The following is a 15922-nucleotide window of genomic DNA, read 5'->3' as shown; positions in this document are numbered from 1 at the left end:
AGAGCACTGGCCCTGGCATCAAGAAGACCTGAGTTTGAATCTGGCCTCAGACACATGATAGCTGTGTGATGCTGGGCAAGCCATTTAACCCCAATTACCTCACCAATAAATAAATCATGGAACCATGGCAGGTTCCTTGAGAATCCTTGCCTACTATGTAGCATAACAATAAATCTTTGCCACCTTGACTTAAGTAATGCTGGAGTCTGTGAATTCATTCCAGATGACCGTGTCTTATACTCTAGTACCTGAGGGGGTCTAAACCTCTCAGACTGCGACAGTGGTGGGAAATAGTTCTCACTTAATCTCATTGGCACAGCTAGTATGTTTATATGAAAAAATAACCACAGCCACAACCCAATCTTTCCCAGGGTAAAAAACTGGTACTAGCAATATCAGTTGCTAATTCCCACAATATTAAGTGACACGATATGAGTTTCAGGGACCTTCTTGTCTCCCTTGTCCAACTCTATTAGATATTAGGGAAGTGTAGTAAAATGGAGTCTTGGAATGGGAGAATAGATTTCTTTTTCTTGCCTGTGTTCCTTACACAAGCTAATCTCACATCATTTGTTGTTGTTCTGGTGTTTTAGTCATGTCCAACTCTTTGAGACCCCATCTGGGGTTTTCTTGGCAAAGATAATGAAGTGGTTTGCATTTTCTTCCCCAGCTCATTTTACAGATGAGGAAACTGAAGAAAGCAGGGTTAAGTGACTTGCTAGGGGTCACAGGGCTAGTAAGTGTATAAAGCCGGATTGAACTCATGAAGATATGTCTTTCTGACTTCGGGCCTGGCACTCTGTCCACTGTGTCACCCAGCTGCCCCAATCTAATGTTACAAGAAGATGCAAAAGATTGGTTTTTTGTTTCTCTCTAGAGTACATGATTCAAAGGTCAAAGGATTGTGTGAAAGCTCAACACAGGAAGACAACAGAAAGCTTAAGAAGCAATAACTTAGGCAGGAGTGAGGGAAATTATTCTTTTAAATATTTGAAGAACTGTCATGTGGGAGGGATATTAGATTGGTTTGTCCTAAGAGGCAGAAACAGAAGCAATATCTTAGAAAGAGGAAAATTTAAGCTTGATGTCAGGAGAAATTTTCCCAACAATTAGAGCTGTCTGAAAGTGGAATGGGTTACCTAGGTTGATGGTGGGTTTGCCTTCCTGGAGGTCTTCCAGCAAAGGATAGACGACCACTTTGCACATGAATAATTTCATTAATCTTCTAATTAGTCTTACTCACATCTTTCCCCATTTCAATCCATACTACAATAAGCTATGAAGTGATTTTTCTTTTTTGTTCTTCTAAAAATAATCTTTTATATCTGTTTTATATTGCTATTGTTTCCCGCAGTATCCTCTCCCCTCCCACAAAGCCATCCCATATAACATTATTTAAGGGCAAAAAAGAGAATAAAGAAAATTAGCATAACTGACTAATACACCTAAAAAGTCTGAAAATAAGCGCAATGTGCAACATCTGTGGACCTCCTACCTTTGCAAAGGGTTAAGAAGGGAGTGTATTCTTATATTTATTCTCTCCAGTGATAATTTATATAATTTGATCTATATAATTATTAAATATAATATAATGATTTATATAATTTTCAATATTTACTTTTGCATATGTGTGTGTGGTTTCTCTCTTTTTTTTCAACAATGTAATTATTGTAGTCATAGAGCATATTGCTTTCTTGGCTTTGATTGCTTCACTCTGTATTAGTTCATGTAAAATAGTCCATGCCTCTCTGTATTCACTACATTCATTGTAGTAATCATTTCTTACAGCACAGTAATATTTCATTGCTTTCATGTACCACAACATGTTTAACCATTCCCCATTTGATGGGCATTTGTTCCTCATCCAGTGATTTACTTTTTTTCCAATTCTTTGCTATCACAAAAAGTGTTATTATTAATATATTTGTATATATTAGAACTTTCTTTTAATCAATGGCTTCCCTAGGGTATTAGCCAAATCATAGAAGCTCTGGGTCAAGGGTAAAATCATTTAATGATTTTATTTGTTCAATTCCAAATTACATTCCTAAATGGTCATACTGATTCACAGCTGTATCAATAAAGTATTGTATGCTTATATTTTCAAAACTCCTCCATATTAACTATTCTTGAGCTTTGTCATCTTTCCTAATTTTGTGTTTTTTTCCATATTAGACATATTGTCACATTAGTCACCTTGTAAGGAGCATTAGAAATAAGAGGAACCATAAGAAAGAGGAAACCAAACATAACAGAAGAAAAAAAGAGCAAATAGTATGCTTCTATCTGCATTCAAACTCCATAGTTCTTTCTCTGGATGAGTACAGCATTTTCCATCATGAGACTTTTGGAGATGTCTTCGATTCTTGCATTGCTGAGATAAGATAAGTCTATCAACATTGGTCATCACACAACATAGCTGTTACTGTGCACAATGTTCTCCTGTTTCTGCTCACTTCACTCAGCATCAGTCCATACAAGTCTTTCCAGATTTTTCTGAAGTCCTTCAGCTCACCATTTTTTATAGCACAATAGTATTCCATTACATTCATATACTACAACCTGTTCAGTCATTCCCCAATTGATGAGCATCCCCTCAATTCCCAATTTTTTGCCACCACACAAAGAATTGCTATAAACATTTTTTGTACATGAGGGTCCTTTTCCCATTTTTATGATCTCTTTGGGATATAGACCTAGAAGTGCTATTGCTGGGCCAAAGGGTATGCACAATTTTATAGCCCTTTGGAAGCCTGGGTACTGGTCCCTGGCTTTGTGTGCTTTGGTCTCAGGTGCTGGCAGTTGGAGGCTATAGGGTTCTGGCAGCTTACCTGGTGTTGGGCTGCAATCAGCAACACTGGAGCTCTAGGGGTAGGGGTGGGTAGTCTGGCTCCTGGAAGATGCCTGCTCACCTGGGCATTGCACTCCTTTCTTTGGCTCCTGCTCACCTAAGCCTCGAACTTCTTTCTTTGCCTCTTGTTCAACCAGGCCTTGCACTCCTTTCTTTGGCTCCTGATCACCTGGGAACTTGCACAGGGATGTTTTGCTGATACATAATGTCTCTCAGCCTGGAGCTTTACCTCTTGGAACTATGCTTCTCAGACTTTTGCTGAGGCACTGGGGGACTTGGCTGTGGGAGAATGCCATGGCACATGGTCGTTTTCTGAGCCAGTTTCCACCAGTTCCCCCTGCCCACACTGAGGTACTTGGGGCTCCTGGTGTTAGTGCTTGCCTGCTCCACCACCCTGGGGTTCAGGATCTCCCCCTGGTATACTGAGGTGGGGCTTTCAGCTAGCTTGCTGGGACATCTCCTGTTCTTTACTGCTCCCCCGCCCTCAAAGCGAGAGGGGCCTTTCCCATTAATCCCCCAAGCTTCTTGGGCTACAAGACTGCTGTACCCTGTCTTTCTGCTGGTTCAACTGTTCCAGGGTTTTTTCCTAGGGCAATATTTTCTGGGCTTCCAGAGGTCAATAAGGATGGGTGACAGCAACTTACTTCTTACTTTGCCATCTTGGTTCCTGGAAGCCCTCTTTGCAAATTTTCAAAATGTGAGTTGAAACCTCAGCATTGTTTTCATATGCATTGCTCTCATTATTAGTGATTATCTCATTCTGTTAATATTTTTTAATTCTTCTTATGAGAATTATTTACTCTGTTTACTATTGACCATTTATCTACTGGGATATTGGGGAATGGCAAAGATAGATAGATAGATAGATAGATAGATAGATAGATAGATAGATAGATAGATAGACATATAGAGATGATAGATGCTAATTATTTAGATATTGTATATGAAAGCATTTTCAAAGAAAGTTGATACAAATATTTTTTTCCATTTCACTAATTTCCTTCACATACTAGACACATTAATATTGTTTATGCAAAAAAATTTGTTTCATGTGATTTGTTACCTATTTTATCATTTGTAATGCCCTATATCCCCTGCTGTCAAGAGGAAATCTCCTACCCATAGCTTTGAAAGATATATCTGATTTTCTTCTAACTTTTAGATTGTAGAATATATTGTAGCATTTGGTATAAGGTTTGGAGCTAAGCTTAATTTTAACCAAATTGATTTCTGTTGTCAAAGTGGTTTTTTATTAAATAGGTAATTCTTGTTCAAGTAATTTATGTTTTCCTGTTTATTGAATACTGAGTTATGAGTGTTGTATTTTCTGATTTTCCCTTGTCTAATCTATTCCATTGATCTATTTCCCTATTTTTTTAACCAATACCAGAAAGTTTTGGTGATTGAGAGTACAGTTTTTGTTCTTAAAGTGCTATTTCCCCTTTGTTCCTATCTCTTTTCATCATTTTCTATGATATTCTAGATCTTGTTTTTTCCAAACAAATTTTCTTATTATTTTATCAAGTTCTATGGAGTATGCCTTTGATAATTTTATTGGCACAAAAATAAAATAGTAAATTAACTTAGTATTGCCATTTTTCTTATATTTGCATGGCCTAGTCATGGGTACTGAATATTTCTCTAACTATATAAATTGTTTTTTAATTGCTTAAATTTCTAATTAAATTTCTGATTAAATCTCTTGTGATACTTTAGGATAGACATTTTAGGATTTTATGGTTATTTGGAATAGGATTTCACTTTTTATTGTTGTCACTTGAATTTTGCTATTATAACATAAAGACACAGTTGATTTTCAGAATTTATTTTGTAGTCTGACATTTTGCCAAAGCTATTAACTGTCTTGATTATCATCAATTAATAAACATTAAGTGCCTACTATGTGTCAGGCACTTAGTGTTAAGCACTAGAGTCTCAAAAAGAGGCAAAAGACAGACCCTGCCCTCAAGGAGTTTACCATCTAATAGGGAAGACAATTTGCAAAGAATAAATATAAAGCAAGCTATATATAGGAAATAATTAATGAGGGAAGGCATGAGAATTAAGAGAGATTGGGAAAAGCTTCCTGTAAAAGATACAATTTTAGTTGAGACTTAAAGGAAGCCAAGGATCAGTAGATATAGTTGAGAAGGGACAGTATTCCAAATATGGGGGGCAGTCAGAGAAAACACCTAGAACAGAGAGAGTGTTTTATTTGTGGAACAGCAAGGACACCAGTATTAATGAATCAAAGACTATGTGGCAGGGAGTGAGGTATAAGAAAGGGTAGAAAGTAGGATACTAGACTATGGAGGGCTTTGAATGTCAAACACCACTTTGTATTTCATCCTGAAGGTAATAAAGAGCCACTAGAGTTTATTTAGCCAGGGAGCATGTCAGCCCTGCACTTTAGGAAAATCACTTTACTAGCTGAATGGAGAAAGAATTAGAGTAGGGAGAGATGTGAGGCAGGCAGACCCACCAGCAGGCTATTGCAAAATTTTATATATGAGGTGATAAGGACCTGAACCAGAGTGGTGGCAGTGTCAGAAGAGAGAAAAGGGAGTATTTGAGAGATATTGAAGAGGTGAAATCTATAAGCCTTGGCAACAACTTGCATATGAGAGGTGAGAGATTGTGAGGAATCCAGGCTACCTCAAGACTGAGAGGGTGGTGTTGCTTTCTATAGGAAGAAGGAAGGCAGGAGTGGGGGAGGTTTTAGAGGAAAGATAATGCATTCTTTTTTTTTTTACATGTTTTGTTTAAAATGTCTGAAATGCAATTGGAGATGTAGATTGGAGATCAACAAAGAGGTTCGGGAAAGATAAGTGGATGAGATTCATTAGCGTTGCGGTGGCAGTTAAATCCATGGAAGCCCTTGAGATCACTAGGAGAAGTAGTACAGAGAGAGAAGGAAAGGTGACTTGGACAGAACCCTGAAGGACACGGAGTTAGTAAGCATGATTTTGATGAAAATACAGCAAAAAAAAGACTGAGAAAGGATAGAATGAAAACCAGGAGATACCTTTGCCCCTAAGAAAGAAGAGAATATCAAGGAAGAGTCATCAAAGACTATAGAAAGGTCAAGGAGAATGAATTTGAGAAATAAGAGAACTCAGGGGTGGAGCCAAGATGGCAGAGTGAAAGCAGTGACTTGCTTGAGCTTTCCCCCAAACCCCTCCAAATACTCATAAAAAAATGGCTCTAAACAAATTCTGAAACAGCAGAACCCACAAAAAGAGAGAGTGAAACAAATTTACAGCCCAAGACAACCTGGATGATTGATCAGAAAGGTGTATTGTGCCGGGCTGGGAGCACAGAGTGGGTGCGCAGGCCTCAGTGAACCTGAAGCAGGCCTCAGAAGACTGAATTGCAGGCAGCTGTGGAGGTTTCCAGACTCCTCTACCCACTAATGCCAAAGACAACTTAGAAGGTCAGTGGGAAAAGTCTGTTTCTGTTGGTGCTGGGAAAGGAAGGTGGGGTTTCAGCTTCATTCCCCAAGAGAGTGGCCCTGGGGGGGGAGCTGCTTCCCGAGCTTCTGGTCCAAAGACTGAGGGGGAATCCAGTGGCTGATCAGAGAGGGATTGCAGGGATCTTTTTGCCAGTGCTGAGGCAGGAATCTCTTGCTTTGACTGTGTTTGGATCTGGGTCACAGTTCTGGGTGACGGTGCTGGGGTGAGGAGGAACACTGGCGTGGTGGAGCTTATAGTGGCTGTGGAGAGGAACCCCTCCTCACAGTTACAGGATAGAAAGGAATACTTGTGGTCACAGGCCAGGAAAGGAATAAACACCTTGCCCCTTATCGTACCACCTGTGAAGAACTGAAAATTTACAGGTCCTTACAAGTACCTCTGAAAACAGCTGTACAAACCCCTGAAGCTTAGGACAGTACATTCTCCACATTGGTAGCAGACTCTTACCTTAACAAAGAGTTTAATACTCAAGTAATTGGCCAGGATCATGAGCAAGCAGGGCAAAAAGAGTCAGACTATATTATCTTACTTTGGTGAAAAAGAAGATCAAAATATACAACCAGAAGAAGACAACAAAGTCAAAGCTCCTACATCCAAAGCCTCCAAGAAAAATATGAATCAGTCCCAGGCCTTGGAAGAGCTCAAAAGGGATTTTGAGAAGCAAGTAAGGGAAGTAGAGGAAAAACTGGAAGAGAAATGAGAGTGATGCAAGAAAATCATGAAAAACAAGTCAACAGCTTGCTAAAGGAGACCCAAAAAAATACTGAAGAAATAACACCTTAAAAAATAGCCTAACCCAAATGGCAAAAGAGGTCCAAAAAGCCAATGAGGAGAAAAATGCCCTAAAAAGAAAAATTGGCCAAATGGAAAAGGAAGTCCAAAAGATTACTGAAGAAAATACTTCCTTAAAAATTAGAATAGAGCAATTGGAAGCTAGTGACTTTATGAGAAATCAAGACACTGTAAAACAAATCCAAAAGAATGAAAAATTAGAAAACAATGTGAAATATCTCATTGGAAAAACAACTGACCTGGAAAATAGATCCAGGAGAGAGAATTTAAAAATTATTGGACTATCTGAAAGCCATGATCAAAAAAAAGAGCCTAGACATCATCTTTCAAGAAATTATCAAGGAAAACTGCCCTGATATTAGAACCAGAGGGCAAAATAGAAATTGAAAGAATCCACAGATCTCCTCCTGAAAGAGATCCCCAAAGGAAAACTCCTAGGAATATTGTAGCCAAATTCCAGAGTTCCCAGGTCAAGGAGAAAATATTACAAGCTGCCAGAAGGAAACAATTCAAGTACTGTGGAAACACAATCAGGATAACACAAGATTTAGCAGCTTCTACATTAAAGGACCACAGGGCATGGAATATAATATTCCGGAGGGCAAAGGAGATAGGATTACAACCAAGAATCACCTACCCAGCAAAACTGAGTATAATCCTTCAGGGGAAAAAATGGTCATTCAGTGAAATAGAGGACTTTCAAGCATTCTGATGAAAAGACCAGAGCTGAATAGAAAATTTGACTTTCAAATACAGACTCAAGTGGAACATGAAGAGGTAAACAGGAAAGAGAAATCATAAGAGACTTATTAAGATTGAACTGTTTACATTCCTGCATGGAAAGATGATATTTATAACTCATGAGACCTTTGTCAGTATTAGGTAGTTGGAGGAAAAAAAATTATGTATGTAGATAGATAGATAGATAAGACAGATAGATGATAGATAGATGATAGATAGATAGATAGATAGATAGATAGATAGATAGATAGATGATAGATAGATAGATAGATGGCACAGGGTGAGTTGAAGATTAAGGGGTCATATCTGGAGAATAAAATTAAGGGATGAGGAGGATTATACTCGGAGAAGAAGAAAGGGAGAGGTAGAATGGGGTAAATTATCTCACAAAAAAAACCCCCAGAAAAACCAGAAAAGAAAAGGCTCTTACAGTGGAGGGGAAGCAGGGGAAGGTGAGAGGGAATGAGTAATCTTATTCTCATAGGATTTGGCTTAAGGAGGGAATAACATACACATTCAATTGGGTATGGAAATCTGTCTTACCCTACAGAAAATAGGGGAGAAGGGGACAAGAGAGCAGGGGATGATAGAGAGGAGGGCAGATTGGGAAAGGGGTAATCAGAAGTAAATACTTCTGAGGAGGACAGGGTCAAAAGAAAGAATAGAATAAATGGGAGGGCAGATAGGATTAAGGGAAATAGAGTTAGTTTTTCACAACATGTCTGCTATGGAAGTGTTTTGCATAACTGCACATGTACAACCTATATTGAGTTGCTTGCCTTTTCAATGAGGGTGGGTGGGGAGGGAGAAAGAGAGAAAATTTGAAACCTAAAGTTTTAAAAAAACATATGTTTAAAAAAAAAGTTTTCACATGCTATCGTGACATAAGAAGTACAGGAAATGGGGTACAGAAGTCTATCCTGCCCTGCAGGAAAATAGAAGGGGAAGGGGATAAGAGAATGGGGGAAAGAAAGAAAAGAAGACAGACTAGGGGAAGGGATAATCAGAATGCATGCCATCTTGGGGTGGGGGGAGGGTGAGACGGGTTGAAAATTTGGAACTCAAAAACTTATGGAAATAAATGTTGAAAACTACAAATAAATAAATATATATTTAAAAACAAAATAAGAGAACTCTGGTAACTTTGGAGAGAGCAGTTTTAGTGAAATGATAAGGCTGGAAGCCAGGTTATAAGGGGTAAAGAGAGTGAGAGAAGAGAAAGTGGAAACACCTATTATAGACCATCTTTTCAAGGAGTTTAATTACAAAGGAGAGAAGAGAGATAGGATCATACTTGGAGGGGAATTAGCATCTTTGCTGATTCTCTAGTATTTTCCAAGCGAACTATCATATCAGCAAATAGGGACTTTTTAAAATCTTCCCTTTAACTGTCTTTACATCATTAACTGCATACTTTTCTCATAGCTATTATTAGGATTTGCAAATGATACATCAAATAATAGTGGGGAGAGTGGGCATACTTGCTTTACTCTCATATTTAGTGAAAATGGTTGTACTGTATTCCTTTTGCATATGTTTCTTGCCTTTGCCTTTAGATAGATTTTTTTGTGATATTAAAAAAAAGATCCCTCTATGCCTATACTTTGCAGATTTTATAACATGTATCAGTGTTGGCCTTTTCGAAAGTTTTTCCCACATCTATTAAACTAATCATGTAATTTGGAATACTTTTGTTTGTAATATGATTTTGCTGATTGTTTCCCTAATATTGAATCATCTTTGCATCTCTGTTATAAATTTAACTTATTCATAGTGAATAAGTTCTTGGATAAATCATTAGACTGTATCTGACAGGATTCTATTTACATTTTTTGAATCAATATGCAATAATTATATCAGTCCATATTTCACTAGGTAGTTCAGTGGGTAGAGCAAAGGGCCTGAAGTCAGGAAGGCCTGAGTTCAAATCTGACCTTAGATACTTACTAGCTGTGTGACCTTGAGCAAGTACTTAATCCTGTTTGCCTCAGTTTCCTCTTCTGTAAAATGAGCTGGAGAGGGAAGCTAAACCACTCCAGTTTCTTTCCCAAGAAAACCCCAAATGAGTTGCAAAGAGTCAGACAAGACTGAAACTACTGAATAACAAATATTTCACTTTTTTATTTTATCCTTCCCTAGTTTAAATATTAGGATTATAATTGTCTCATAAAGGAGGGTCCATTCTATCTCATTTTTTTGATTTTCAGTTTCTCTATTTCTCCTCAATACTTAAACTAAGAGAAGATCAAATAGAGTTCTTAAATAAACAAATCACAAAAAAAGGATATGGAACTAGATAACAACAAATTACCCCCCAAAAATGGTCCTGACACATTAACAAAAGAATTCTATCAAACTTTTCTTGCTTCTTTTATGTTTGATTATTTATTGGCTTTCTAGTTTTTAAATGTGTATTCAATTCACTAATACTCTTTTTTCTTCTACTTGGTTAATGTTTTTAATGTAGGGGTCCCCCTCTGAGGACCACTTTAGTGCCATTTCCTAGAAATTTTATCCATTTAATCATTATCTTTTTTTACACATAATTATTTATTGTTTGACCCACTTAGTATTTAGAATTTCATTGTTAAATTTCCATTTTTGTCTGTCTTTTTTTGTGCTACCTGGAAAGATTACCATTTTATTACATTTTGCTCTGTAAAGGATGTCTTTATTATCTCTGCTTTTTACATTTATTTCCATTATCTTTATACCTTAATTCATGGTCATGTTTGTGAAAGTTCCACTTTCAATGGTTCTCCATTGTCTCAAAGAAAAATACAAACTCCTCAGTGTGGCATTTAAGTCTGACTACAGTTTGCATCCAACCCTTCTTTCCAGACTTTCTCCTTCATACTCTTTCCTTCACAAACTTTATATTTCAGCCAAACTGTGAGATTATTTCTTCCTCAAACTTGATACATGAGCTCCTAGCTGCATTGATTTGTACAGGCTATCCTCTATATGCCTACTTTGAGCTCTGCCTCTTAAATGCTTTCTCTCCTTTCAAGTGTTGGGTCAGGTACCACCTCCTTTGAGAAGTCTTCCTTGATTCCTTGGTTGTTGATTAAACTCCTTCCTAAAATTATCTGCTATTATACTTAACTTGTGTATATTCTAACCTTTCTCCACACTTCCCAGTAGAAAGTAACTTCTGTGAGGGCAGGGCCTGATTTGATCATATCTCTGTGTTTCCTAAGCTGAGCTCAGTGTCTGACACTGAGGTAGTTAATACACGAGTGTAGATATGGATACACACACACACACACACACACACACACACACACACACACACACATACATATATATATGTGTATATATATATATACACATACATATATATATATATATATGTATGTGTATATATATATATATATATATATATATATAACAATAATGATGTATCACTTAATTCCAACTTCAATGACTCTTCATTCTAGGCTACTCTTATCCATATTCTTCCATAAATCCTTCAAAAAGGGGTTTACACTATGGGTTAAATGGTTTTTTTCCTAGATCTCTTGAATTTGCTTTTATCATTTCCTAGAATTTCTCTCTTCTGTAAGCCATCCACAAGCTAGGCTAATGGTATTCCCACATTCCCAGTTAAACATATTCTTTATTTCCAATGAAGTGAAATGAAATGAAACTCAATGAAGTCTGGCAAGATGTCTATATCATCTATATCTATATCAACATCTCATTTATATTTATATCTAGGCATATCTTTCTTTATGTAGCAGAACCCACGAAAAGATGGAGTGAAACAAATTTCTAGTCCAAGACAACCTGGCGGGTTCATTGGAAAGGTCTGTCACACCTGACTGGGAGACAAACACAGTTCAACATGGGCACGCAAAGACCAGGCCTCAGTGAACCTGGAGCAGAGCTCAGGGGACTGAATCACAAGCAGCTGTGGCAGTTTCCAGACTTCACAACCCACAAAGACAACTTAGAAGGTCAGTAGGAAGAGTCTGTGACCTGGGTGACAGACAGAGAAGCTTGGTCCCAGCCCCAGTCCTGGCACAGCCCCAGGGCAGCAGCTACTTCCAGGGCTTCTGGACCACAGACTGAGGGGGAATTGAGTGGCTGATCAGAGGGAGATTGCAGGGATCCCTTTGCTGGCACTGAGTAAGGATTCTCTTGCTTTGCACCTGCTTGGATCTGGGTCACAGTTCTTGGGTGGCAGATCCTTCTCCAGACTCCTAATCTCTGCTCACCTTCATTCTCACATCTCCAAGTGCCTTTCAGATATCTCGTACTGGATGTCCATTATATATCCAAAACATGACTAAGTGTCTTTTTCCTTCAACCCTATCCCCCTCCTAATTTTTCTATTATTGTAGAGGGCAACAGCATCCTCCCAGTCCCTCAGGATTGCAACACAGAAGTCATCCTGGATTCCTCACTGTTTCTTACTCCCCACCATATCCAATCTGTTGCCAAGACATATCAATTTCGCTTTTACTGTATCTTTCAAATATGACCTCTTTTCTCCTCTCTTCTGATACTGTCACCTCTCTAGGGCAGGCCCTTATCACTTCATGCTTTGATTATGACAGTTGCCTGATAGTGGGTCTGCCTGCCTCTCTTCTCTCCCTATTCTAATTCATCCTTCAGCCACTAAAACGATTTTCTTTAAACGCAAGTCTGATCATATTACCCACCCCCCACTCAGTAAACCCCCAGTGGCTTCTTATTGCTTTCAGGGGCAAATATAAAATCCTTTGTCATTCAAAGTCCTTCATAATCTATTCCTCTCCTACCTTTCTAGTCTTCTTATGCTTCACAACTTGACATGTTCTCTAACATCAAGTAACACTGGCCGCCTAGCTGTTCTACAAACAATATACTCTATCTCTCAGCTCCAGACATTCTCCCTGGCTGTACCCCATGCCTGGAATATTGCCCCTAATTTGCTTTGATTATTGATTTCACTGGATTTCTTTAAGTCCCAACTAAAATATTACCTTCTACAGGAAGCCTTTCCCAACTGTTCTTAATTCCAATACCTTCCTGTTAATTATTTATGTTACTCTGCTAATCATTTTCTATTTATCATCTGCATAGCTTGCTTTGTATACATGTGTTTGCATGTTGTCTCCTTCATTGGACTGTAAGTTTCTTGAGGGCAGGGATTGCCCTTTCCCTCTTTTTGTACCTTCAGCACATGGTACAGTGCATGATTCATAGTAGGCACTTAAATGTTTATAGATTGATCCTACATTCCCTTTCAGTTGTTAACACATATAATTTCACACAGGCCAAGGGGTAACTCACAATTCTTGGTATCATAAGTCCTTTATCCCTTGATAGAATTTTCATGCAGCTCTGCATGGGGGCAATAACTCTCTTCTGTCAGGGCCAAACTTTTTTTTTAAATAGTATTTTTTTCCCCTACAATTACGTATCAAGAAAATTTTTAGCATTCATTTTTACAAGATTTGAGTTCCAAATTGTTCTCCCAACCTCCCCCCCTCCTCTCTTCTTAAAATGGTAAGCAGTTTGATACAGTTTATACATATGCTATCATGTAAAACATATTTCCATATTCATCACAATTGTGGAAGAAGAAACAGATCAAAAGGGGAAAAAAAACACGAGAAAGAATAAAATGAAAAAATATGCTTCAATCTGCATTCAGATCCCACCAGTTCTTTATCTGGATATGGATAGCATTTTCCTTCATGAGTCCTTTGTATTTGTCTTGGATCATTGTATTGCTGAGAAGAGCTGAGGCATTTATAGGTCATTACCACATGATGTTGCTGACACTGTACACAATATTTCCCTGGTTCTGCTCAGTTCACTTTGCATCAGTTTGTACAAGTCTTTCCAGGTTTTTCTGAAATGTGCCTGTTTATTATTTTTTATTGCACAATAATATTCCATTACATTCTTATACCACAGCTTGTTTAGCCATTCCTCAAGTGATGAGCATCCCCTGAATTTCCAATATTTTACCACCGAATAGGATAGCTCTAAATATTTTTGCACGTTTAGGTCCTTTTCCCTTTTTTATGATCTCTTTGGGATCCTGATCTAATAGTGGTATTGCAGGATCAAAGGTTATGCATAGTTGAGTTGCCCTTTGGGCATAATTCCAAATTGCTCTCCAGAATGGTTGGATCAGTTCTCAACTCGACTAACAGTGTATTAGTGTCTCAATTTTAACATATCCTCTCCAACATTTATCATTTTCCTTTTCTGTCAGAGTTGTTTTAATTTGCATTTGTTTTATTTGTTTAATTTGCATTTCTCTAATCAAAAGTGATTTAGATAATTTTTTCATATGCTTGTAAATAGCTTTGATTTCTTCATCTTAAAATTGCCTGTTCATACCCTTTCACTATTTATTAATAGGGGAATGTATTGTATTCTTATAAATTTGGCTCAGTTTTCTATATATTTGAGAAATAAGGCCTTTCTCAGAGACAGTTGCCATAAAGATTATTTCCCAGCTTTCTGCTTTCCTTCAACTTTGGTTACATTGGATTTGTTTGTACAAAACTTTTTCAATTTAATAAGATCAAAATTATCTATTCTACATTCTGTAATGTTCTTTATCTCTTGTTTGGTCATCAATTCTTTCCCTCCCCATAGATCTAACAGGTAGACTATTTCCTGTTCTTTTAATTTGATTTCTTCATTGTCTATGGTACATTTTAGCAAGATATAGTTTCTTTTCTTATCTCTTTTAATTAGGTCTAATTTTTGCTTTGTCTAAGATCAGGACTGATACCACTGCTTTTTTTTTTCTTTTACTTAAGCTGAAGCATAATAGGTCTTGCTCCAGCCTGTTACCTTTGCTCTGTGTGTAGCTCTCTCTTTCAAGTGTATTTCTTGTGAGCAACATATTGTAGGATTCTGGTTTTTGGTCCACTCTGCTCTCTGCTTCCATTTTATGGGAGCATTCATGCCATTCACATTCACTGTTATGATTACTAACGGCATATTTCTCTCCATCCTACTCCCCCCACCCACTTATCCTTCTCTCTCTCTACTTTCACCCCATCTTTCCTCAAAAGTCTGTTTCACTTCTGACCACTGCATTCTCAAGTCTGACCACCTTCCATCAACCCTCTACCCTTCCCTTCTCCTCCTACCCTCCCACTTCCTTGTAAGACAGGATAGACTTCCATAATCAGCTGAGTGTCTATGTTATTCCCTCTTTGAATCAATTCCAATGACAGTAAGTTTTAATCATTGCCCACCACTCCCCCATTTTCCCCTCCACTGCAACAGCTCTTCCTTATGTACCTCTTTTAAGTGAAATAATTTGCCCCCCCATTCTACCACTCCTATCCCCCTTCTACCAGTTTATCCTTCTTTCTCACCCCTTAATTTTATTTTTTGAAATCATCTCATCAGAGTCATTTTACACCAGTACCCTCTGTCTATATACACTCCTTCTGACTGCCCTAATAATGGGAAAGTTGTTAGACGTTACAAGTACCATCTTCTCATGGAAGAATGTAAACAGCTTAACCTTGCTGAATCTTTTAATAGTTCTCTTTCTTGTTTATATTCTGTTGAGTCTTGTATTTAAAAGCTAAATTTTCTATTCAGTTATGGTTTTCATCAAAAATGCTTGAAATTCCTCTACTTAATTAAATATCTATTTTTTCCCCTGAGGGATCTTATTCAATTACTTCTGGATAGGTTATTCTTGGTTATTATCCTAACTCTTTTGCCTTCCAGAATACCACATTCTAAATCCTCTTCTCATTTAACACGGTAGCTATTAAATCTGTGTGATCCTGAGTATGGTTCCATAGTATTTGAATAGTTTCTTTACGGTTAATTGTAATATTTTCTCCTTCACCTGGGAGTTTAGAAATTTGGCTATAATATTCCTGGGAGTTTTCATTTTGGGATCTCTTTCAGGAGTTGATCTGTGGATTCTCTACCTTGGATCTATGATCAGAGCCATTGCTCCCCTGTGACCACAAGTGCTTTTGTTCCTTATGACCCTGGAATTGTGCCTCAGGCTTCTGCTCTCCTTCAAGTATCAGCACTCTTTTCTTCCTTGGACTTGAGACTAGGGGCCCTGCTCCCCTGTGAA

The sequence above is a fragment of the Phascolarctos cinereus genome, unplaced genomic scaffold (genome assembly GCF_003287225.1).
Source record: "Phascolarctos cinereus isolate Bilbo 61053 unplaced genomic scaffold, phaCin_HiC Scaffold_726;HRSCAF=1367, whole genome shotgun sequence".
In the NCBI taxonomy this organism is placed as follows: Eukaryota; Metazoa; Chordata; class Mammalia; order Diprotodontia; family Phascolarctidae; genus Phascolarctos; species Phascolarctos cinereus.
The sequence above is the reverse complement of the archived record's forward strand: the minus strand, read 5'-3'. Positions refer to the sequence as shown.